At 41.2% G+C, this 27,328-nt stretch overlaps 1 protein-coding gene across 2 annotated transcripts in view; it reads right to left on the reverse strand.

Moving 5' to 3' along the window:
- The window catches only part of LOC149308879 (E3 ubiquitin-protein ligase MID2), a 203,834-nt gene that overhangs the window by 171,061 nt on the left and 5,445 nt on the right, over positions 1-27,328 (reverse strand). The window lies entirely within an intron of this gene.

A 27,328-nucleotide genomic window follows, 5' to 3' on the forward strand; every position in this document is an offset into this window, starting at 1 on the left:
TAAGCATTGTAGTTTAACTCTTATTTTAAAAAGGAATCATCACCTGGTGAAAGGCAAGAGCATAATCTCTTTTAGAATCACTGACCCTCTATTCTCTCATCCATATGAGCACAAACATGCCTGCTGAAATTTTGTAAGTTTTTTGGCACTGCTTTCTGTTGCTTCATCCTTTAGATCCTTTGTTCATGCCTCAAAGTTTTGTCCTCGACTTGTCCATGGGTCATGTCAAAATCTGTAATTTTGGTCCCAAAACCTGCCCTTGACATATATATATGAACCCTACAGTTGAGTATATACAGTAAGTTGAATATTTAAGGTGCTACAATATTAGGTGTCCCTGTGAACTGTTTTTAGGATGGGGGTGTCAACATTGGCAGGTGTAGTTGTTATAGCTTTGCCCACTTGCAAGTATTCACACAGAAAGGGGAAATTACTCTTTCCATGCATTATCACTGAAAAATCCTGAAATATCAAGACTCTTACAAGCACAAAGTATACACAGAAGTGCCCTCTGAACACTGTGCATTCATTGGAATTTACTACCAAGCGAATGTGCATAAGACAGACTGCAGGCAGCTTCTTTCAGTCCTGGGAGGGCTCAACAATAATCACTGTCTTACTATTTCTTAATGATTGATCACTTAGTAGATTTCTGATTGATAATGCCTGAGGAGGTTCAATTATGCAGAGGTCTGGGTGATCCAACTTTGCCAGGTGATTTGGGGAAGGGTTGGGCTCAGGTTAGTCTTACAGAGGTTCAATCCTTCTCCCCCCCCCCCCCGCTACACACACACACACACACAATTCTAGGGTCCATGACAGGTCCTAAACATTTGGGATAAAAGCGGGTGCCTTATTTTAAGGGACCCAAAGACATCTTCTGTTTGAAAAACCGCTCAGTTCAAGGACAGTTTAAAAATAAGGAAAATGGTACCCTCCAAAAACAGATGATATGGTGCCCACTGATCTGGGCAGCAGGTATCAGTTCACACTTGGCTGTTGTTAATGGTTGTCAAAGTCAGCTTCAACTTATGGTGACCCTTATGAATGAGATACCTCCAAGACACCTTGTCATCAGCAGCCCTGATCAGGTCCTGCATATTCAGTGCTATGGCTTCCTTGATGACTCTATCCACCTGCTATGCAGTCTTTCTCTTTTCCTACTGCCTCCTACTTTACTCAGCATTATCATCTTTTCCAATGGGTCATGACATCTCATGATATGACTCAAGTATAACAGCTTCAGTTTGGTCAATTTAACTTCTAAGGATTGTTCAAGCTGGAAAAGTCATCTAGCACCTTGAGAAGTTACCTGTCTTTTCCACAATGGATGGGCAAATTGCATTACTACTTATACTACAATTATTTTAAGAAACATAGCCCTGTTAGTCTGGAAACTCAGTATGCAGAGTAGTACCTTTGAGACTAAAGAAAACAGAGAAATTGGCAGCATGAGCTTTCATAGATTTTGAACCTACTTCTTCAGATGCATGCATGCATCTGGAGAAGCAAGCTCAAGTCTACAAAAGCTCATGCTCCTCTTTCAGTTAGTCTCAAAGATGCTATAACAATTTTAAATAGGTATTTCCTTAGAAATTAGCACTACGTCTCTTTTTTGTGGTGCACATTTTCTTGGGGGGGGGGGGGGGAAATCATAGTAAGTCACAAATTTTCAATAATAATAACTGTTTGTATACCAATAAAACAAATCAAATTAAAAACCAAGCACTATCTCAGGCCAGTAAATCATGACTGTTCAGAGTTATCTACATGTTAACACAGTCATTCTTCTCTTCCTGCAAACAGCTTAGGATCAGGTCTTAATTTTGTATCCTAATTTGTTATGCCACTATCTACAGAGTAAGTCTCTCTCATCCGAAATGGTTGGGAAATTTTTGGATTTTGAAATACTTTTTTGCATATAAATAAATACATAATGAGATATCTCATAGATGAGACACAAGTACAAAAAATGTCATTTATGTTTTGTATACAACTTATACACAGAGCCTAAAGGTAATTTTATACAATATTTTTTAAACATGTTGTGCATGAAACCAAGTTTATGTGTACACTGAACCATCAGAAAGCAAGTGTCACTGTCTGAACGATCCATGGAAAAAGTTTGGTTTTTGGAATATTTTGGACTTCAAAATTCCAGATAAGGGAAACTTGACTTATAAAAACACAGAGGTCATGGGAAACTGTACTTTAATAAAACACAATATCTTTCTCAAAGCCATAGGCATGAGGCAGGGAGGCAGCATGTGGGTACATGATTCATTCTTGAACTGATAAAGAATATTTTATTGCAGGAGTTTTCGAGATCTGCTTTGGGTTTCTTAAAATTATTATTATTATTATTATTATTATTATTATTATTACCCTAATTTTCACCAGTTAGAGCATGATGCATAAAACATACACTTCAGGGTTCAGGAGTCCTGAGCCCAGGAATTTGTTCTGATTGCCAGAATGTAATAGACCTCTACATAAAAGTCACTCCACTCAAAACCTTCTTCATTTCAACAGTTATCATCAAGGGGGGGGGGTCCATTTGGTTGCTCCTTTTGTTAAACATCTGTGAGCAGAAGGTCCTTGAGAATCTGCTACAAATCATCCACAAGCCCCAGATTTGGATCAAATCCAAACTCTTATCTGGTATTTTGGCTTGAGATCACGATGCTCAAACTGGGCCTGAAATGTCATGCACCCTTTCAGTTTGCATACTCATTTTTGGCCAGCAGAAATTATTATCTAAGAATTATTTGGTAGCAGACCTAGCTTAGAGCCAACATAGGGCAGTGGTTTGAGTGTTGGACTAGGACTCTGGGATTCTAGTGTTCCAATCTCCATTTGGTCATGGAAGCCAAATGGACAATCCTGGGCAAGTCACTATCTCTCAATCTCAGAGGAAGGCAATGGTAAACCCCTGCTCTAAACAAATATTGCCAAGAAAACCTCATTATACTGTCATCTTAGGGTGGGCATCAGTCAGAAATGATTTGAAGGTACACAACAGCAACAGCAACAGACCTAGCTTCCTTGCAGAGTTGCATGTATGCACACACAGCTATAAAACTAGCCATAGCCATTTCCTTCAAAGGGTTGTGGCACTTGCCACAGGCACAACTGGTCCCAGGTTGTGACCACACTATTTCAGTTAACTAGGCAGGTAGTTTTTAAGAGCCCAGCACTAATGTAGTTTCTACCTTCACATCAGAACACCACAATTATATACTTGCTGCCAATGCAAGCAATGGGCCCTTTGTTCCAATCTCTGTTTCTAAGCAAGTTAAACTGCAGCCACAAGGACTGCCAGCAAAGCAAGGAAAAGATCAAAACACATACACACAAAATGGAAAGATTCTTTGGGCCTTGCTGATGGGTTTACTTTGGAAAAAAATTCACTCTGTAGCCCACAAAGGGTGTTTTAATATGTTTTGGCTCTATTTTTGCCAAAGGACACCATCAAGCATTGCAAAATAGTGGCTCAAGTGGACTGGGTCCAGGAGATTCAACTTGTAGTCCCAATTCCGTCATGAAACTCTTTGGGTGAGCATAGGCCAGACACACTCTCTCAACCTGACCTACCCATTTCATAGGGTTATTCTACACGCAAAGCAGGGAGAAGGAAAACCATGCAGCTACCATAAGCTCACTAGATGAAAGGGGGATATAAAAGTGACAAACAGGTAAATAGAAGGCAGCATACAGTGGAGAAGTTGCACAACTGTAAATGCTTGCCTTAAAAATGGTTCAGATGAGTGCGTGGGGTGGGGGTCTTTTGTAACATGCATGATCTCACTCACTCCAAAATGTGGAACATCAACCTGGCTGTGTGTAGAGGAGGAGGTCTGAACTTTGGTCCAAAACTTCTGTCCCAGTGGAACCACTCTTCCAAAGACCTGGCTGTTGTCAGATGCACGAACCTCAAACCCTGCTCTCCTAAAATGGCTTCACACGTCTGACAACTCAGCTGGTAATGAAGACCAGAGCAAACAGATGCACAATGTGGTGTTTTGTTTTCTAACAAAACCCCTGAAAGCTCACAAATAACTACAGCAGGTAAACTCTGCAGTTCATTCATGTACTTCTATGACATCTTTCAAGGAACACCTGTCCCCGATGATCTATTTGTATAAATAAAACAGACAAAGCAAAACATCTCTTTCATTTAAAACTAAAATACCAACACAGCAAAATAAAAGCATTATTGGAGTTCAGCAAAATCTCTACATAAAACCATTGTAAACAACTAAGAACAGCTCACACCCCACAGCACAATTCATATTTAAAATAATTTAAAACTCTGCTGACATCTCAGTTAAAAGTTATCTGAAATAAAATAACTGAGGCCTCCAAAAATATGGGTCAACCACCCAAAAGACCTTGTTACTCTCAAGCCATCATTCCACATCAGTGATTCCCAAATTTTGGTCCTCCAGATGTTTTAGACTTCAGCTCCCAGAATTCCTGACAGTTGGCCAACCTGGCTGGGCCTCTGGAAGTTGAAGCCCAAATGACCAAAGTTTGGGAACCACTGATCTACATGATCATGAGGTGGGCTGATGAGCATGGCCATTACAGCTGATCTTAAAGCATAGGCAAGTTCAAGAGCCAGTGCAGTGCAGTGGTTTAAGTGTTGGACTAGGACTCTGGAGACCAGGGTTTGAATCCCCGTTCAGCCATGGAAACCCACTGGATGACCTTGGGCAAGTCACTCTCTCTCAGCCTCAGAGGAAGACAAAGGCAAACTTCCTCTGAACAAATCTTGCCAGGAAAACCCCATGACAGTTCACCTTAGAGTTGTCTTAAACTGGAAACGACTTGAAGGCACACAACAACAGCCAAATCAGATTAGTGTATGGAGCTTCAGATAACTTGGTCCTAAGCAGTTCTTCTGGTTTAAGCTACTTTATACAGAAAATCAAAGTTCTAAATAATCTGAAAGTGGAGTTACTTTTATTTAAAAAAACTATTGGTAATTGGTTTTGGGGAAACTTGGAACTACAGGTGTAACTACTATATAAAAAGTAATTTTCCAAGCATGCCCAAGCCAGGGATCTATCTATGAAGAGCACTCTTGCACATCTACTGCATCTCGCTTGGAAGGCACACTGTGTACTTTCATTCCAAGGACTTTGATGCCAGCTTTGATGTCTGCAATTGATGCAGCGTACAGAATAGCTGATTAGATTAAAATCTGTTCTGTTGACAGTAATTAATTCCCCATGTAACAAAATGATAAAATATTAACAAGGCTTACAAGGAAGTGGGATACAACATGCACCAGAGATCATCCACAGCAAAAGCCCTGCACCAAGTCAACCCAAGAAAACCCCTCTTAAAGCAGCAGCCATGAAACTGTGTGGGTTATGACCTATAAAGTTATGTATGGCTTAGGTCCAGGGTTTCTGACAGATCATATCTCCCCATGTGAGCCTGCCCAGATCATGAGATCTCTCAGTCTCACTATTTTCAAAGGCGAGGATCAGAGATATGGCCTCCTTGATAACTGCCCCTAGGTTCTAGAACTCCCTTCCTAAGGAGGCCACAATGTTCTTTCATCAGTGTGCAAAGCCCTTTTTTATTCTGACATGTTTTTAGGACTTAAGCTTTAGAAAGAAAGGATTTAAAGGGTGTTGCATCTTTTATTGAACTCTTTCCACTTTTTTATTCTTTCTAGCCATAGATTTTTGATGGTTCTAACATTATCAATGGTTCGATCTTATTTTAATGTTGATTTTTGTGTGTTTTTAGCTAAACTGTACTTGTTTCAAATTATAAGCCAACTTGAGTCCCAGTTTAAAGGAAAAGGTGGTACTGTATAGAAATAAAGATGAAGACAATAATAGGGAAATGGAAGGGGTCAGGGAAAGAAGAGAGAGAAAAAACTTCAGGAACATCATCACAAAACCACCATTTCTTTTTGCTCTTGTCTTCACTGAAGCGGGATGACCCTGTGAAGGATTCTATGATGGACACAGAGATATGACGTTGGACTAAGTAAATCTTGGCCCACAGTATGACACTACCCTGCATCAAAAAAGCACATAGGTCAGACCACTGGTCTATCCAACCTAGAATTATCTATTTGAATATAGCAGCTCACTAAAGAGTCAAATGCACACCCTGCACTGTTGACTTAGATCATTTTCATCAAAATGCCAGGCCCTGAATGTGGCAGTTTTATGTATCCAATTTATATATTCTATGCTGCCTTCTTCAACTGGGCACCTTCCAAATGTACTACAACTACCATTTCCACCTTGGGTCATGCTAGAGCAATGGGAGTTTTATTCAAGAAAAGGAGGAAAATTTCAGTTTTGGTTCCTTCCATCTTCCTAATATTACTTTCATTCTAACCCATTTTTACACTAGTTTGAGACATTTTTTAAAAAAGTCATTACGCGAAATTTGCATGCAACTTTATTCACTTTTATCCTAATATACCCATTGCTGTGTTTAATTTGGTCTAATATTCTTATTTTTTGTCAATTGTTTTCCCTTAATTTTGGGGGGTATCCTCTTTGGTATATTCTTTTTGTTAACGTACACATTTTTGCGTGCAGATGTATCCTAATATACACATTTCTGTTTGTAATTTCGCCCAGTACATTGATTTTTAAGAAATAATTTCCCCTCGTGTTTTTGCTATGCTCTTTTCATTAACACACACATTTTTGTGTGTACTTTCATCATAGACAGACATGCACGCGCGCGCGCACACACACACTCCATCTCTAGTTGTAGTCTAACAGTCTAAATGGCATCATTTTAGCCTTACGTCTGACCCTTCCACACTCACCCCAGCAATCTAGGATTTCTGATTCATAGAGCTGCCAGAGTGTGTTGCCCATGCATTGGCTATTCTACTTCCAACCTTTCTTTGCCTGAGGCCCTTTCCATGACCTCACTAACCCAACCGATGCGATGGGAAAGTAGGACAGAGACTGTTCGGCGGCACACTATGAGTACCAACACTGTTTCAACCTAACAAACAATGCAGCTTTCTCCAGGAAGCTCTTGCCAAAACATAGACACACAAAATAATAAATGCTTATCAACAGAAGCAATTGCAGAACAGTCTGCATATCACTGAGCACTACAGCATCTGCTTCCAAGCCTGTGTGCTGGCTGCATATTTTCAGGTTTGAATCAGCCATCCTCAAGGGACCCATCATAAGCTTTCATATTATCTGAAACTCTACATCAGCAGCTGATGAGGGTTGTGTTTTTTTTAATGCTCCCTGTACGTCATTCTTCATTTGCATTCCTTTGCAGAATAGGTGAATACTCTTCCTGCCAAATGAATATCACCTGCCTCTGTGTACAGACTGAAAATATTTCCCACTCTGTATTTCCAGATTGTCCATAGCATAATTATTCTATGTATGGTTTAAAAGCTGGACAGTAAAGAAAAAGTGAGGGAAAATCAATTCATTTGAAATGTGGCTCTATGGATACCACAGGCTGGCAAAATGATCACTAAATAGGTCCCATAATAAATCAAGCCCAAACTTTCACTAGAAACAAAGATGAGGCTATCATACTTTGGGCATATCTTTAGACAATATGTTGTTATTAAACTTGCAAAGAACTTTCCCCCAGAGATCTTTAGCGCCCAAACAGATAGGCTGCTTCGGTTCACTTTGGAGGTATGCTGTTTAAATGACACACGCATCTTTAGGTTCGATGGCCATCTGTCAGGGGTGCTTTGATTGTGTGTTCCTGCATGTCAGGTGGGTTGAACTGGATGGCCCTTGTGGTTTCTTCCAACTCTATAATCCTATGATTCTTGACATTAGAAAAAAGAATTAGGTATTATTTCTGGATTAGGTACTGTTTCTGGAAACTGCTGCAGAGATTTAAAGATATACATTTATTGGTTCCTTTTGCATCCTAATATTCCATTTCTGCTATAATTCAGGGATAGAAATTGTATCTTGATATGCCTGTATTGGTTTGTTGTAATATGCAACTGTCCTAGCCTTTGACTGGAACAATAAAACTCCTTGATCACTCCTTCTACATATGAGCTCTCAATCTGCAACAGATGTAAAAACCCAAGAGGTGCAGCTGATTTTGTTCATTCTACATCTCTTTTATTCCAGAACAAGGAAAATCCCTGGTTGGATCACCATAAAAAATAGCCTAAATCAGAACGTGAAAGCATAAAGAACATTCATTTGGCTGCTTGCTCTCTGAGGTCATCACCCAGAAAGGAAAATGCTCCTGCTTGTTTCTTTCTTTTTCTCTCTCACACACATTTACACACATAGAGAGAGTTCTGTGGGAAGAGTGTTTTCAGTCTGTGTGAGTGAATGATGTATGTGTGAAGATGGTGTAGTAGCCCCATCCACTTGGGCCAGCAGCCATGTCCACCAATGGCATGCAGCCCCATCATTCCAACCCAGGGCCAACTTTGCCCTTGGGTTGAAAATAGTACCTCACCTGTATTCTAAAAGGATATATACCCATACACCCACAGCAAAGGCCTTTAATCTTTGGCCATGGGGCTTTTCACACTACACAGTTGCAGCACTTTGATTCCACTTTAACTGCTATGATTCCAACTGATGGGATCCTGGAATCTTCAATTTCGGAATGGGCCAAAGAGCTAAACTCACCAAACTACAAACCTCAGGAGTTCATGCAATGCAGCCATAGTAGTTAGTGGGACCGTAACACTCTAACCATGCAGTATGTGAAAGGGCCTAGAAGTTTTGGTCTTCAGCTTCCAGCAGCCCCCAGCATCATGGTCAATGGTCAGAGATTTGGACAGCTGAACTCCAAAACGTCTGAAGAACCAAAGACTGAACCAAGGTTGATCTATAGATATGTACCAAGAGAGATAAATATAGAAATCATAATTCCCAAAAGTCGACAATTAAGCTATTTTGCCCTGACAACATCTAACCTGTCCTTCAATGACCTTCTTGTCTGCTACCCATTCCAGCATGAAATGAAACATTTCTCTCATTTGGAAAAAACCCTCCTTGGGGGAGGAGTTGCTCCTGTCAGTAAAATATTTTGGCTCATGTTTAAGCACCACCAGTAATGTTCTGTTTGTGTAGTTTGATTGGATTAGCACTTTGCTGGGAAGCAAAGACTATGGCATTTATTTCTTTTTAAGTAGGTCACACCATTCAGCATACAAGACATGCCACTTAGGAAGCCTCGAGAGCATCTCCCATGTTCAGCAGGGACATGGAATAAAGAAACTCCATTTTTTTCCACAGCATCAGGTGGTAAGATTCACAGTACATCTGTTAGTATTTCAAGGAGGAGCTGTAAATGTCCAAATGGAGCAATATCCACAAGCAGTGGTTCTCAGATAGACAGAGAACACAATGGTACTTGACAGCAGTTACCTGTGCATGAATTTTTTATATGGAATGGGGAAAGGAGATCATATGCTGCCTCCCTCTTCAGATGTTCTCAGTAGCCAAAGTATGGCATAGGAAATGTGGTAAGTATAGATACAGGAGAGGGACCCATAAGAAGAATCTGGTGGGTCAGACCACAGAATTTTCCAGAGGGGTGGTAATCATGCTGTCAACCAGATGTTGTTGGGTTGCAAGTTTCAGCAGCTCTGCCCAACGCAGTCAACGATGATGAATCCTGTGAGTTACAGCTCAGCAACATCTGAAGGAGTGCAAGATTCCAACCCCTAGCAGATCTAACCCAGAATTTTGTTGAAATATGATATAGAAGTATGCCACCAGAACATGAATGAACTGCACCTTCCATCTCACACTCCCCAACAAGAGCTATACAAGATCACAAGCAGACATGCTATAGAGCCATGTTGACCACTTCCCATGGACAGTCCTATCCTCTATGGATCTATCCAATCCCACTTTAAAGCTTTTTTCAAGTTGGCAGCCATCTCCACCTTGTGTGGGGATACAAACAGGGCTGCACAACTTCACTAAGGAAATTTTAATCAAATGTACTCTGGTCAATTATTTATTGATAAAACCATTAACTGTGCATATATTTCCATATGTATAAATACAGCATTTCTGAAGCAATGCAGTTCTTCTGTTTGTTTTTAAAATCTAAAAAGCAATCAAAGAAAATGTCTCGATTCAGAAATACTGTTTTAGAATCTGAGTAGACAGAACAGGCATCACCTTAGAAGAGTCATACCTTCTTCTGTGTAAGACAGAAAAGAAGAGTGACTCTTTTTAAGACAACCTTACCACCTGCTGATTTTTGTTAGTCCTGTATTAAAAATAATAATTCCTTTATATTAAAACAACAACCCTGCTGGCCTATTCATCTTGGCAACATGTGGCTGGTTAATACCTTTTTAATCACTTGTTGCAATTTAACAGTTGTTTTACCTCTGTGGATCTTTTACTGCCAGGGAGAGGAGACACATTTGTGCAATTTCTAGCCTTACATGTTTGTGTGATTTGCAGCTGATTTTAGGTATAATGTACCTTAACTTAGCTGTGTTGGGGAAGTTGGCAGAGAAAAAAAGATAACTGAGGGAAAGTTATATTATTTTTATGTTACAATGGCACTGTAATCATTTCAGTTATGCTGTAATTATTTTAACATGTAAGCTGCCTTGAGTCCCAGTTCTAGGGGGAAAGTGGGGTATAAATTAAGTTAACAACAGTACTAATAGTAATAATAATGAAATATATGCATACTTATTTTCATATCACGCCTGAATTCATTTGCTGTTTTAGGGGCCTAAAATACTCCATTTGGTTAGCATAGAAAATTGTGCTATTTGGCATTTTTATGGCATTTAAAAATATAAAAGCCTTCATTTTGTAGAAGGAAAATTGAGGCCCATCTAGATGTAGTTTGAGAGCCACCATGGGGTAGTTGTTGGAGCACTGGACTAGGACTGTGGCAGGCAAGATGTTACACGATGCACAATGTGATCTCAGGATCCCAAAACACACAGACAGCTCAGTTTTCAGAAGTCTCAGGCTGGGAACGTTGTTTTCTATCTGGTCAGGAATGCTTGATGTTTTATTATTGTCTTCCTCATCTTTTTTACATCAGCTGTTTGTCTACCGGATGGAAAAGCGACAGAAACAAATAGCAGCTCTCAAAACTCTTTTCTGCCAAAAGGGAGAGAGGCTTATAAACAAACCTGTAAATCATCCAGCCTTGCCCCCAGATGAGTTGGAACAGATTAGAAACTGCATTGTAAAAGAAAGAAGGAAAGAACAGTAAAGAAAAAAAGGAGGAGGGAAGGAAGGAAGGAAAGGAACTTCAGATGAGAAAAGCAACCTTCACTCTGCCAAAATGGTCCAGAGGACTGAGGACAATAGACAGTGCCATTAAGACGTCCACTGCCACTTCTGCTTTGCAAATAACACAAGCAGGTGGTTTTCCAAGGTTGGGGAAAGCACTGGACCTCTCTCCCCCAGAACTGTACTGGAGAACACACTGCTGCCAAATTTCCAGTTTCACAACTGACAAAGAAATGCAGTGTTTTCTCTTTCTTAAGAATGATTCCACATATCTTGGCAAGAATGGCTGACAAGTAAGGAATATGTGGGTTCATTGATCCACAAAAAACTGATATCTATCCTCCACATTTGAATTACAACACCCACATTCAAAGACAGCATCTCTCTGAATTCCAGGGATAAGATCTGTAGGGGAAGTTTTAAATGCCTATTTGTTGCAGTTTTGTGTCTTCAAGTCATTTCTGATTTATGGAGACCCTAAAGCAAAATCATGGGATTTTCTTGGCAAGATCTGTTCAGAGGAGGTTTGTCACGGGTTGCCTTCCTCTGAGCCTGAGAAAGTGCAACTTGCCCAGTGGGTTTCCTTGGCTGAGCAGGAATTCAAACCCTGATCTCCAGAGTCATAGTCCAATGCTCAAACTACAACACCATACTAACTTTCCACTGGCTTTCTTTAAAAGCCTGTGCAGAGCACCAGATTAAGAGCATTCCTCTTGAACCAGGAAAAGCCCTCCCTCGACCCCCTGGTACATAATAATTATCGGCCTGTTTCGCTGCTACCATTTTTAGGGAAGGTGATCGAGAGGGCGGTTGCGATCCAACTTCAGGCGGTCTTGGATGAAACTGATTATCTGGATCCATTTCAAACTGGCTTCCGGGCGGGTCACGGGGTTGAGACGGCCATGGTCGCCTTGGTCGATGATCTCCGTCTGAGCATCGACGGGGGAAGCGTGTCCCTGTTGGTGCTCTTGGACATCTCAGCGGCTTTCGATACCATAGACCATGGTATCCTTCTGGGGCGCCTGGCGGAGGTTGGGATCGGGGGCACTGCGCTCCAGTGGTTCCGGTCCTACCTCTCTGGGAGGTCCCAGATGGTGCAGCTGGGAGACGTGTGCTCCAGCGAGCGGGCCCTTAAAACTGGGGTCCCTCAAGGAGCCATTCTGTCTCCCATGCTATTTAACATTTACATGAAACCGCTGGGAGAGATCATCCGGAGACATGGGGCGCGGGGTTATCAGTACGCTGATGACACCCAGATTATTTTCTCTATGTCTCCGACTGATGCAGTGACCGGGGATGGCGTCTCTCCTCTCGTGGCCTGTCTGGAGTCAGTAATGGACTGGATGGGGAAAAACCGACTCAAACTAAATCCAGAGAAAACGGAGGTACTAGTGATAGGTTCCCCCGGCCCGGGAATGGCGGTGGTTCCACCTGTCCTGAACAGGATCACGCTCCCCGTGAAGGACTCCGTGCGCAGTCTGGGAGTGCTTCTTGATTCGTCGCTTCATCTAACTGCTCAGGTGAATGCGACGGTCAAGAGCACCTGTTATCAGCTTCGGCTGATCCGCCAGCTGCGCCCATACCTGGACCGGAGGGACCTAGAAACTGTTGTACATGCTCTGGTAACTTCGAGATTGGACTTCTGCAACGTACTCTACATGGGGCAACCCTTATACCAAACTCGGAAGCTTCAATTGGTACAGAATATGGCAGCCCGGCTGGTCACTGGTGCTACCAGGACCAGCCATATAACACCTATACTTAAAGATCTCCACTGGCTGCCTATTCGCTTCCGAGCCCAATATAAGGCGTTGGTTATTACCTATAAAGCCCTAAATGGCTTGGGCCCAGGATTTCTGAAGGACCGCCTCTCCCCGTACAATCCGCCTCGCACCCTCAGAACATCTGGGCAGCAACTTCTGAAGGTGCCAGGGGCTAGGCTAGCTTCTACCTCTAGAAGAGCCTTTTCCACAGCTGCCCCTGCCCTCTGGAACACGCTGCCCATTGAGCTCCGCTCATCTACTACCCTGGCCCAATTTAGGAAGGATCTCAAGACCTTCCTATTTAAGCAGGCATTCCCCGACTAAACATCCTGTGGGCCTCCCTCCTCTTCCGTGGCCATGAGGATGGGCTAATGGGGCTTTTATTTTCATTTTTTGTATTGGTATTGATGTTTGCTGTGTTTTTAACCTGTAATTGTTGGATTGTTGCATTTGTAAGCCGCCCTGATCTTTTTGGAAGGGCGGGATATAAATAAAGATTTTATTTATTTTTTTATTTTAACATCTGAATTAAAATGTCCGCTCATCTGTTAAACCCATTCAATAAACCTACAGTAAGTCAGTCTAATTACACTGAATTTGTTGCAAAAATACTAGCTTCTGATAAGGAAAGTGAGTTTTAAATGTGATGCAAACAATAGATGGAAAATTTATTTTGTGCTGAACCTGATCAAGAAAAAACAGTAATCCACAGAAGGGCTACAAATCTAAGTCTTAGATTCATTCCCTGGACTTCTAGATGCCCCCCCCCCAAAAAAAAACCCCAAATCTGCAGAAAATACACATCTGGCACCATGGACAAGAATAACTTTATCTCCCTTTAAAATGATTTCGTATATGTTGACAAGAATGGTTATCAAGAAAGGAGTGAAGGACTTCATTGATCCACCGGGAAGTGATGTCCTTTGGCAACTAGCCCTGCAGACAAAATCATATGCTGCAAATCTGTAATCTCACTATTATTTTGCTGGAAATATAGAAGGCAGGTACAAAATGTGAACTGTGCCTTCTCCCCTCCCCTGCCCTTGATTCCTTTTATGTTCAGCTGCCTACACTGTTCAGAAAGAGAGGATATATTTTTAACAAGATAATTTATTTTGTGGGGAAATGGTTCTTGCTTTGAAAATGCATTAATACCTTTCACAGTTCATTTTGGTGGCAATATTATGAATAACAGGTATTGAAAAATAATTAAGGTAGACTTGTCAATGAACCTGTCACTTCCTCTCTACCAGTATATGCAGATCCAAGCAGGAATTTAAAAATGATGAACAGTGGTGAACAGAGTTCCACTTTAACTGTCCTGGCCCCATCCTAGGATAAACTGAGATGTGCTGTTATGAAAGGGGAATATAGTTGGCCCTCCAGATCCACGGATACTTTACCCACAGATACAACCAACTACTTGAAAATATTTAAAATTGAAAATATTTTTTAAAAATACATACATTTCAAAAAGTAAATCTTGATTTTGCCATTTTATACATGGGATATCATTTTACTATGCTACTGTATTTAATGGAACTTGAACATTCACGGATTTTGTTATCTACGGGAGGGTCCTGGAACCAAACTCTAGCGGCTATCAAGAGTCCACTGTATAGAATTTTCAGCCAGAGTGCTCCAATACCACACCAAACTACAAATCCCAGGATTTCACAGAATGGAGCCATGGCCATTAAAGTGGAATAATAGCACTGTAATTCTGTAGTGTGAATGGGCCCCAGAAGCAGGCTAAAAAGTGTAGTTCAGGAGGTGAGACGTGTAGACAACTAGAGTTCCAGTTAGGCAACAGACTTGAATCTGACGCGTTTTCTTCCAGCAAGTAGAGTGCAGCAGTATGTAAAAAGGGGATGCCACACATAACAGGTGCAGATTTGAAAACAAAAACAGGCCTTTAAACAAAAGGACTAGCAAGTCCTGGTGTTTTTTCTGTGGGAAACAGCTATCAACAGGAGCCAAGGCTGACTCTACCTTATCATTAAGGAACTAAGAATCTTGTAAGATACCGGTCGTACAAAATTAAATAGTTAAAAGCACTTCCCAGAAGAAATGTTTCCAACATACAATTGTTTAAAATACAAGAAAGGAAACATCACACAACCTTTAGGGGCTGAGGCAAATCAGAAGCCTCATCAAGCATTCCAAATGTCTTCTTATACACACATCCCACGTAAACAGAATTTCAGATTGTTTTTTCTGTCTTTAGAGGGCAGAAGTAGGGAGAGGTATTCCAAGAGAAAGCTTCTAGTTCATTGGAAAGAAGGAAAGAGGGCAAAAACAAAACAAGCCAACTTCAGCAAGGCAGAAAAGAAATGCTAGAAATGAAGTCAGAAGATGCTTTCTGGAGAAAAACAAGGAGGCAGAACAAAGGCCTTGCTAGCAGCAGAGCCAAACCTGCCTGCCAGACATTCCCTCCTTGCAATACAGGGCCAACTTGGCTCAGCAAATGGAATTCATCACAGTTTGTTCTTGTGTGCAAGGCAGGCTCCAGCATGTCAAAGGCAACAAGCAAAGGGTGCATTTTTGAGTGATGCATCAGCGTGGGGCACTAACAGGCAGGCATGGCCCCAAACACCTTCTGCCAACTGAGCTCACATTTGGCACCAGCGCCACCACTGCAGAGGAGGAAAAAGGAGGCCCAGTCTTTGGAAGTGTTAACTTCTGGATGCAAGAACATGCCAAGGTAAGGAACCCAAATCAGCCAGCCTTCAAAGAAATCAATAAAACGGAAGATCACTTCACAATGTTTCCCTAAATGAGTTTTCCATTTTTACAGATAAAGTTTGAAAGAGGGAGAGACAACGTGAGCAAGCACTAGTCCTGGGAGTGTTGTATCAGAAGCATAAGAGAGACTCTAAAGTGGAAGCTTTAAGTATGTCTCAGATGCCCAAGCATAAACAAAATGCTCTGATGCAAATGGAGACGGCAAATCTCCCTTAACAGCTCACAATCTCCCCCAGCGTCATGGGCAGCCTGCTGTCACTCCAGCTCATTTTAGGCAGCCCTACACAGACCAGGCCAACGTCCATCATCTTCTCTCCATGTCTAGCCTCAGCTTGGGAAAGTTTCTTTCTGAATGAGAGCAACCAACACAGCCAGTGCCCATGATGGGTAGATTCCAGATGCTACAATCCAAAATTTAACTTTTAGCAATGATCTAGCCGAGTGGTTCCCAAACTTTGGTCCTCCGGGTGTTTTGGATTTCAACTCCCAGAAGCCCCATCCAGCTTGGCCAACCATCAGGAATTCTGGGAGCTGAAAGCCAAAACATCTGGAGGACAAAAGTTTGGGAATCACTGATCTTGACCATCTTTTCTTTGCAAATTTACAGCGCTTTATAAATAAAATGTAATAATAATAATAAGAAGAAGAAGTTATTTCCTAACCACCAGGTCTTCCCTCCCTACTCTAGTCTCAGAACATGTTGATGGAGCCATTTCTCCAGCTGAACAAAGCCTTGATGCACTTTATTGATCGACCTGTTCGCACAGAGATTGCCTCCAGACAAGTGGACAATTTGTGGTCCTGAAGTTGTAGGACTGCAACTTCCATTAGTCCTATCTGGCATCATCAAAGGTGAGAGATGGCAGTTACAGGCAAATAATATCTGGATGGCTGTAAGTTGTACACCCCTGCTTTATATTTGGGAAGCAGGGCCTTTTCTCAGTAGTATCACACAACGCGGCTTGTGGAAGTTTGTTCTTATGGACAATGTTATACATCAGTTTCTCCTTTCCCATACAACTTTTGGCTGACTGTGGAAGACTAGGATCTTTTCGTTCCCCCAAGAACTTCACTTAGCAAGTACATTTTTGTGCAGGGTTTCCCCCCTCCATTCTTATTTTCTGACAAGGTATTCCACTTTGTTGCTGCTGTTGTCCGACCAGGTCAAATGGATTCTTTTCCATTCTGATGTACTACTCTAAAGTGCTGAATTAAAAAATGATTTTAAAATAAAAACCTAATCTTTCAAACATCCACTTTAGAGAACAGATTTTGAAGAGATAAGAATGTCATGTATCCATTAATAACTTTTATTATTCATAATGCCATAAAGAGATCTACTTTCCATCCAGCCTTGCATTAGAAGCAGTAGTCTTCATTGTCATGGGCAGGAATATAAAAGGGTGTTGTATAGACCCAGAAATTCAATTCTTATCATCTTAAACAAGAGTATCTATTCCAGGAGGCTCACATGAGACTTCAAGTCTTGTGGATCTATTTTGTTTTGTTTTTACTATAAACTCAAGTTCTCCTATGTAGCTGGGAATGGTATAAAGGACACAACTTTAAAGAATTCTGAACTGGGGTAATTTGGAAAACAAAACAAACATGGAGAATGAATGATACAATTTTGTGAAGAACTTCTAATTACTGTACCAACATCACACTTAAATTACCTCCAAGGAGACTAGGCACATAGACTCCACCACAAAACAACATTAGCAACAATCTTATAAGCAGTGAAATACAGTATATTTCCATTAATCAGATGTATTGCATCTGGGTCCTAGTCTCTGGAACAGCAGAAAACAAACTTGCTCCATTCCCAATATGACAACCTTTCAAATATTTAAACATGGCTTGGTTCTCTTATATTAAACAAGAAAACAGCTCCAATAGATATATGGCAATTGTAGACTAAAACCTAAATACTGTGATATATGGATGTTATAGAATGAATAAGGATGTATATATGATAATTTATGATACTTTATAGATATGAGGTGGGGCAGATGTTATAGAGGATAGAATTACTAAGCAGTTCATGTAAAAATTTATAAGACACTCCTTGACAGGACATTAAAGAAGTATATAGAGTTATATTTAGTAAGAATATATCGCATCACTGTAACTGGATGGGGGGTAACAGATAGGTAGAGATGTAGTTTGATTAAGTTTCCTTGATTCAATAGTTAACTGCGAACAAGAGTATGTGTAGACTAGGAAAGAGGTTTATGGTGTAATCGTTGCTCAGCAGAGGAAGTCATGTGTGTGTCAGGTGTTAAGTGTTAGTTAGATATAATTGTTTGTGGTTGGTATTGTATATTGTGTTTTAATTGTGTTTAATGTATGTTTTTTTTTTTTTTTGGTACATGTCTTTTTCTTTTTCTTTTCTTCTTGTGCTTTTTCCCTCTTGTTTTACTCAATAAAAATTAAAAAAAAAATATTTAAACATGGCTATCTTGTCATGGGAAGGGCAGCTAAGAAGAAAATAGAGAAGATCCTAAAATGCAAAGATATACAACTGAGCACAAAAATCAAAATCATACAAGCCATTGTATTCCCTATTACCGTGTAATGTGATGTGAGAGCTGGACAGTTAAGAAAGAAGATAGGAGGAAAATCAGTTCATGAAAAGTGCTAAGGATCCCATGGACAGCCAACAAGACAAACAAATGAGACCTGGTGCAGGTCGGACCAGATATCTCCCTGGAAGCCAAGATGACAAAGCTTAGGTTGTCGTACTTTGGACACATCATGAGAAGACATGAATCACTGGAAAAAACAATAATGCTAGAAAAGGTGGAGGGAAGTAGAAAGAGAAGAAGGCTGCATGTTAGATAGATGGACTCTATTAAAGAGATTGTGAGTATGAATTTGCAGGAGCTGGGCAGAGCAGTGGAGGACAGGGGGACTTGGAGATGTCTTATCAGTAGGGTCACCATAGGTTGAGATCAACCCAAGGCCGGTTAACAACAACAAACATATCATCCCTTAACCTTCTCTCCTCCAGGCTAAACATCCCCAGCTCCCTAAGGCGCTCCTCATAGGGCATGGTTACCTGACCTTTCACCATTTTGGTCGCCCTCCTCTCAACATGCTCCAGCTTGCCAAGATCCTTATTGAACTGTGTTGCCCAGAATTGGACACAGTATTCTAGGTGAGGCCTGATGGAAGCAGAATAGAGTGGCACCATTACTACCCTTGATCTAGACACTGTACTCCTATTGATGCATCCTAAAATTGCATTGGGGTTTTGCATTACACTGTTGACTCATGTTCAGCTTGTGGTCTACTAGATCCCTTTCACCTCTGCAAGCCTGATATCATCACCCATCCTAAATCATTTCATTTTTTTTCCTCCCTAAGTACATATCTTACATGTCCTCCTGCTGAAATTCATTGTGTTTATAGCCAATGGGAGAAAGACAGAAATGGAAAAATAAAGGTATCAAATATTTAAAATGGCATAAGAACATGCAACGCCAAAGCCAATCAGGAAAGCTAAAGAAAAACGGTGGGCTAAACAATGAAGAACTAAAAATCTAGAGAAGATCCACAACTTCTTCAAAAAGATCAAAGACATAACAGCCATATATATATATTTTTAAATTACAGCTCTACTACAGATGGATAGGAATAACTCTCAAATACTTGACATCAAGAATAAAATCTCAGCATGTAGTTAAAAGAGCTGTTTGGAGATAATAGTACAGAATTAATCATACTGAAAATCAATGCTGGACTGTAAATAGAGAAAACTAAAATCTGAAATACAGCAATATTAATAAAAACAGAAAAGATCCTGGATTTGATCATCCTTTTACAGAAATATTAAATAGGAAAAGATTAAAAGAAGGATGAATTAGTGAAATAACATTGTTTAGATGTTCTAATAAAGGATTTTAATCCAGTTGTCAGGGTTTGCCTTGGGATTGTTCCTGAAATATGGTTGCAGTCATTTTTACTATATTACCCAAAAAAGAAAATGTCAAAGTTTGCCATAACTAACAGAAGCAGCAGCAGCTAAGATTAATGAACTAGTTGTTTGATGTTTTCTTTAAAATAATATGTGGCAGATTTTACAAAAAGTATAAAAATGAGCCAGGAGGCATACAATTCCAATTCATGGGAACCAAGACCATAAGCAGTGAAGAAAGAGAAGAATGTATAAACACTAAGAAATCATGAAAGACATCAACTACAGATGACTTGTGTAGCCTTGGTATATGACTCTGGCGACCAGGGTCCAAATCCCCACTCAAGCATATCAGGGATGCTTAGATTTAGCTTTCATGCATGGCAGAATGGGGTTGGCCTGGATGGCCCTTGTGGTCTCTTCCAACTCTATGATTCTATGATTCTAGCCACATCCAATGACAATTTAGATGTCCAAATTTTGTATGAAAAGGAGGAAGAAACAGGTAAGTTTGAGAGGTACTCAACACAGCCATTTGCCATCATCCTCAGCTAGGGTTGCCATATGTCAGGAGCTCCAAACCGGGACAAATGTAGGACAAATGTAGGGCAACATTTTCAAATGTAGGACACATTTTATAAAAAATGGAGGACGTGCAAAAAATTGAGGATTTTAAAAAAATGTTAATATAAATGCATGTTTTTAAAGCATGATCAAAATGGAGGACATTTTGGCATTATTCCTAGACAGATGGCAGAAATGTATTTGCCCTTGGGTTCAACTTTACTTCTCAGAAGTGCGTACTTGGTCAAGGGACTGTGGTTTTTCTTCACTGTGCATGAGTTTGTAAAAATCACAGCAAGTTACATTGGCCGTGCCTCAGAGGCTTGTTGATATCAATATCACCATCATCATCATCATCATCATCACTATAATTGTCCAAGAAAGGCAGACTTGTTAGCATTCAAATCGCCATAAATACACAGAAAATGCACTTCCATATATTTAATAATAAAAAATAATGGGGAAAAAATAAAAAACAAGGCAGGGGTGTATATATTTAATAAAAAAATTAATGTAATAAAATAAAACAAGCAATAATAAAAATTAATATAATAAAATAAAACAAGCAATAATAAAAATTAATGAAATAAAATAAAACAAGCAATAATAAAAATTAATGAAATAAAAAAATAAAAAGCAATAATAAAAATTAATAAAATAAAATAAGTATTTTATATTTTTAAAAATAATTTAAAAACCCCAAAAAACCAAGGCAGACCTAATGGCCACTGACTCAGCTTTCCTCCTCCTCCTCTGCCCCAATTCTGCCCTGGCCCCTTCAAGGCACCCTTCCTCTGGCTCCTTCCTCCTCCTCCTCTCCTCCCCTCCTCCTCCATAGGATGGCTGGCGCACGCGCGCGGGGAGGGAAGCTGGGCAAGCGCGCGCGCTGCCGCTGGCCCCTGCTGAGGCCTGGGCGGCACGCGCCGAGGAGCCCGTCCTCTTTGGCCAGCTGGCCAATGGCTGGCTGGCCAAAGCAAGGGATGAGATCCTGTTTTGGAGCCCTGTGTGTGTGCGTGCGCGTGCGTGGGTGGGCAAGCCCTGACGCGGTGGCGGCGGTGCTTCTGCCGCCGAGGAGGAGGAGGAAGGCAGAGCCGGAGGAGGAGGTGGGTTGGCGCTGCCCAGCCTACCATGAAGAGGAGGAGGAGGAGGTGGGTTGGCGCAGCAGCCAGCCGTATTAGTGGCAGCGGCTATGGCCGCAGGAGGAGCGGACCCCGAACCGGGAACAAGGCGTGGGGGCCCCCAAACCGGACCGTGACCGTGAGGGGCCCCCCAAAAGCGTGATTGTCACGGGGGCCGCCGGGTTATGGCATCCCTATCCTCAGCGGAAGCACAAACAATTGATTCTAATAGGATTAGATAAAATGACAGGATTTTCCATCCACAGAGCAGGACCAGGAAGAATTTATGCAGGAAAACATTATTGTAGAAATAATGAAAAAACACACACTTCTTTTTGACTTAATCGGAAATAGCTTTTCTTGCTTTTAACACCACACTGGCTTTTATCTGCACAAGCTTCTTACTGTGAAAATACAGCTATTGTTCTGCTTTCATCAAAAAAGAAAATTATTAAGGGTAAGCAAAAAAGAAGAAGAAGAAGTAATTCTCATTGCCTAAAAATATCTGTGCAACATGGGTTGAGGGATGTGGGTTACGTTCTCCTTTAAGCACAACTATTTTGTGATTTCCTCCCATGCTTTCAGATCAGCTCCAGATCCCAACAGTACGTTCTGGAAGCATGTTAAACAGTAGCAAAAAAAACTGACTGTGAAGCAAAAAAGGGGAGAGTTACCCCACTATCGTACTATCATCTCATCAAAATGTCCAACTGACAACAAACTACATATCACCCAAGAATCAGTTCAGTTCTCTCCCATCAGTATTTTAAGGCACCACAAACACTCCATGAACAAACACTTTCTTTTCTCAGTCTGGAAATACAAAGCATGATAACACTTTCCATTCTTTGGCTTCCGTTACCAAATATCAGGGTACAAACAAATTGCTATCACTCAGCATAGGACAAATTTGCTTTTTGTGCCAATAGTGCAAACCAAAAACTAAGTACAAAGATGTCAAGGGGAGCTCTCTGTAGGTGCTCCTGTCATTAAGTAAGAAGCCTCTGTATGAAAAAACATCCTTTCAATGTTTTCCATTGACTTTGGTCCCCTATTGCCAGCTTCCATTCCTGCCACTGTTTCTAAAACATTCCCATTTTAGATACAGTGGCTTAAAATTTACAGTTAGATTTTTCTTTCCCCCCCCCAACCTTTGCCTGACTAATTCAAAAATGATTTTGCTTTATTAAAAAGAGATTTTCTAGACCATTAGCACTAGCACAGGCTAGCTAATATAGCTGTAAAGCAGAGAATCAATGAGTGGACTCTGCGATTATCTTTGCCATTAAAAATGAAATTCCATCGTTAAAATAGCTCACAAACCTATGCAAGCCAGACAGATATGTTTAATCCATCACAGAAAAGAAAGAAGACACAGAGAATCGCTAACAGAGATTCTTCTCACCAGCAAGGTTCAAAGAACCAATAGAAGAACTTCCATGGGGCAGAACAAACCTCTAATTGTATTGGTTCCCTCCCTTCATGGGCTGGATCCAGATACTCAGAGGTTGTTCCCACTATGGTTTAAACCGGATCCTGATTTGAAATGATCCGATTTCAACCACCATGGTTCCCACCTAATTCAAATTGGAGAAGTGATTCGGAAAGGGGGGCCATGGTTTTTACTAACCCGTGTCAAAAAGACGCTAGGTTAAAGGGGTGCTTTTTGGGATAAATCGATTTATGCTCAAATAAATCCATTCATCCCAGTGGGAACCACAGGCAGATTCAAATCCGCCCCGGCCCAAGTGGGAACTAGGGGGTTGGATTCAATTCCGCCTCCAGTGATGGGGGGCAGCTGCAATGGCCCCAGCCATGTCCCCGTCACCGGTCTCCCTGCCTCTCCATACCTGGACGGTACGTCACCGGCCTCCATACCTGGCCTTCCTGGGACCTCCTTCCCACCTTCCCCAGGCGCAGGAAATGGAAGAAGGTCAGGGGGAAGCTGGGAAGGAGGCGGCAGAAAAGCCGGGGAGGCTTCTCTGTAAGCTTCCCCGGCTGCGGGGAATGGAAGGAAGCCACAGGAAAACTGGGGAAGCCAGTTAGAGGTAGAAGGAGGCCAGAAGAAGCCGGTAAGGAGGCTGGGCCAGGGACAGTCAGGGCTAGGAGAGGCTGAGGTGCCTGATCCGAACTGATGGAATCGGCGCAAAACATAGTGGGAACCAGGAACTATTTTTGCCAATTCATCAATTCATGTCAGGCACCAAATTCTCCGTAAGTGGGAACAAGGCCTCAGAATGTCAGGAAACCTTTCTGAATAGGTTGAGCTACAGCACATTACAGGTGAAGGACAGTGTTAAGGACAGTGAGATGGTGTGGTGTAGTAATTTCAGCATTAGACTATGACTCTAGAGAGATTGGTTCTAATCCCCACTCTATCTTGAATACCCACCTTGGATAAGTCCCACTCTCTCAGCCTCAGAGGGTGGCAATGACATTTAGAGGATCACCATTAAGTCAAATCCAACTTGATGCAGCAGCAGAAGCACAGGGAAAAGAAGGTATCCTTGAAAAGCAGAGCCAACATGAACTGAGTCCTTCCATCTATACAAGGCAGAACCTGAAACCAATCCATTACAACCTGGAGCGAATTCATTGGCTATTAGGTCCCAAGATGTACATTGCAGACTGAATTAAGAAGCTTCAGGGATGAATCAGTTCACCTTAATGGTACTGTTCAATTCTGATCTACTTTTACGCATAGACTACACAGTTTTTATTTGCAAATACAGATTATACACATTTGCTGCATTTGCACAGGAACGTAGGAAGTTACCAGATCCTCTTACCACTGGCCATATTGGGTCCATCTAGCCCAGTAGTTCCTAAATTCTGGTTGCTCAAATGTTTAGGACTCCCAGAATTACAGACTGTTGGCCAAACAGGCCGGGGCTTCCAGGAGCTGAAGTCCAAAACATCTAAAGGGCCAAAGTTTAGGAACCACTGATCTAACTCAGTATCCTCTATACTGATTGAAGCTGCAGAGAACCACTGCCAGTCAGCCAAAGACAGGCTTTCCAGACCTAGCTGGCGATGTTGGGAACTTATCTTGGGAAATTTGCATGCAAAACATATGCCCTACCACTGCGCAATTGAACCACTCCCATTATCTATGAAGACCACAGAATTCACCTTTTTCTGAAGCAACAATTGAATTTTCTGCATGCAGAATTTTACTGTTTCTTTTCCTTTCCATTTGCAGTGATTACTGCTACAGGCACATTCAATATCTGAAGCAGCAACATATTGGGAGCTGCAGAGGAAGGAAGAGCTTTGCAATATGTCACGCTTTGCAACGCTCATATTTATCAATACTGAAGCTGACATTCCATTGTCAAGACCTAAGAGCTATATTGCACATTGGATTTTTCTGAGCTTGCAGGTCCTCAAAAAGCCTATTCTCACAGGCACCTGCAAACGTAGCAGCTGTAAGAGAAAACCAGACCATGGTGGCTCCTAGATAGCTACATGCTCACAAAATCTGAACATGAGCACAGCACACCACACTAAATAGGGATTACTTAGTGATGATTTTTTTAAAAAACCTCCAGAATATGTCCACAATGTATTCACTAGAAGTTCAAACTGCTGGAAGTTTCTGTCTTTTCCCACAGCTGTCATGTAATGAAAAGGCGAGGGCATAGATGTCTTCAGAAGAACAGAGCACCCATACCTTGTTGCTGACAGTTAAAGATGACTTATAATGCAGGACTTCTTTTCCCAACCTGATATGCAGCTATTTTCTCCAGTAGTTTTACGTCAAACCTACATTTTCATGCTGCGCATACTAGATGCAGCCACTTCGTGAACATCATATAAGAGAAAGCTCAGAGCTTTGCCTCCCCTACTGGGTTTCCTGCTCATTAATCAACACAATTTAATGGAGCTGTTCCTTCAAACAGAATAAGGCAGAACCCGCATTAAGTAAAAAGCATGTAAGTGTTTTCTAGGAAGAAAAGTAAAAAAAAAACCTCAATAACATGCTTCAGTCAGACTTGCAGCATATCAGTGAAGGAGCTGTAATCCCCAACCAAGTTTCAGGCTGGGGAACCTATGACCTTCCTGATCCCCACAGCCATAGTAAGTGGCTGCTATGGGAGCTGCAGTCAAAAACATCTGGAGAGCACAGATCCCCTGCCATAACTAAGGGAACAGCAAGCATCATCTGGCTCAACTGCCTGCTGGCTTCAAAAATAGAATAGGAGACCAACTCATCTCAGCTGGAGACTCCACCTTCTGAATTCAGCCTACATTCTTAGCCAGAAAACTTAGTAAGATACAATCCAATAAGACCTCGGAGAAGAATCACAGGTCAGTGGTACAGTCTATATTTTGCATGCAAAAAACCTAAGGTTCATTTTCAACAACAGTTCTCTCATATTTTTGACTTAGCCACGCTGATAGCCTTTCTGGCTGAAGAGCAGGATATAAATACAGTAAATAAATAAATAAATATTGTACAGGTTTAAAATATCTATAAGTCTTGAAAGCACAATTATTTGTTGCAAAGATTATTACTCTGTTTTTATCAGCAATGTTACTTACTTTACTGAAAGGTTCTATGGACCTCACCTGTCTCTCTCCTGCTTGTGGGAGAAAGCTGTATTTCAGGCCAGTATTGCAGTAGGGTCTTGTAGCACCTTTGAGATTAACTGAAAGCATGAAGCTGGTAGCATGAGTTTTTGTAGCCTTCGGCCTATTTCCTCAGATGCTTCTATCCTTCAGTAAGTCTCAAAGGTGCACAAGATCCCTTTGCACTCTGATTGTACCCAGACTAACACAACTACCATATATACTCGAATGTAAATCCACCTCAGGTAAAAGTAGAGGACAAGTTTGGGGGCCAAAATTATGGATTTTTATATGACCTGAGGATAAGTCAAGGGTAAAACTTAGAGACATGCAACAAAGAATCTAAAGGAAGAAACAAAGGAAAACAATGCCAAAGAACTTACAAAATTCCAGCAGGCATAACTGTTTGTGTTCACACTAAAGCGGGATGGATGACAGAGTAGAGGAGGATCAGTACTTCCAGTACAGATCATGTTCTTGTCTTTTACCAGAGAATGTTTCCTTTTTTAAAAAAGAGTTAAAGTACAGTACTTACATTGACCCATGGAAAAGTTGACTCAGGTTTTGGAGTCAATTTTTTGACTAGAATTTCTAGATTTATATGTAGCTACAGTATATACAACACGTCTTTGAATTCAACCAACATTGCAATAGGTTGACCTTCTAGGCTTCCTTAGATGACCACCCTCCCTTCCTCATGACACCATGATTTGGTGGCTTTCCAACTTTACTCAGGGTTTTTCCCCCTGATTCTAAGAGACTGAAATGCCTCCCAGTCTTTTTACTAGCTCAGTTACTAGTAATAAAAGCTTTAAGCTAAAATAAGCGGATAATTTTAGACTCATCTGTTTGCCTTTGGTCCCACCCACCACTGGAATGCAAGCCCTGAAATTGTCTCTGAAACTGAATTAGGCCCTCGGATTGAAAGAAACCTCCCCACCTTTGCTTTATAGAACACAAGAGAATGGGACCAATCCCAAAGTGCTCCCAATCCAATCTTTGATCAGAAGGAAAGAAGAAAGGAAGAAGAGACAGGGACAAACAGGAAAGCCATATGTAGTTGTTTCAGTTGTACATGGCTCAAGATGAATCAATTACAACTGAAGTGAGTTTTGAAAAGGAACAAGACGCTGCCTCACCCAGCTTGGAGGGAGGGGACGCTACCTTTAAAGTCAAGACCCTGCTCTTTTAAGACAAAATGTAATAATGCTAGACAAACTCTGAGCTGCCACACAGCTATCAGGAAAGAAATCCCATTCTATGTTCACATTAAACTTTGTAGTTAAACAAGCTTGCCATCCCAGGTGCATGTAGTCCAGGTTTAGCCTCTTGCCTTGACTGGCACAGTTCCACAGCTAAAGCAGTGCCTGGGGATTCTAAGCACTGCCATCCAAGCAACTTTTCCAAACTCTGGTTCTT

Source organism: Sceloporus occidentalis, unplaced genomic scaffold (assembly GCF_023333645.1).
Source record: "Sceloporus occidentalis isolate IW3139 unplaced genomic scaffold, rSceOcc1.0.p SCAF_8, whole genome shotgun sequence".
NCBI classification, from domain to species: Eukaryota; Metazoa; Chordata; class Lepidosauria; order Squamata; family Phrynosomatidae; genus Sceloporus; species Sceloporus occidentalis.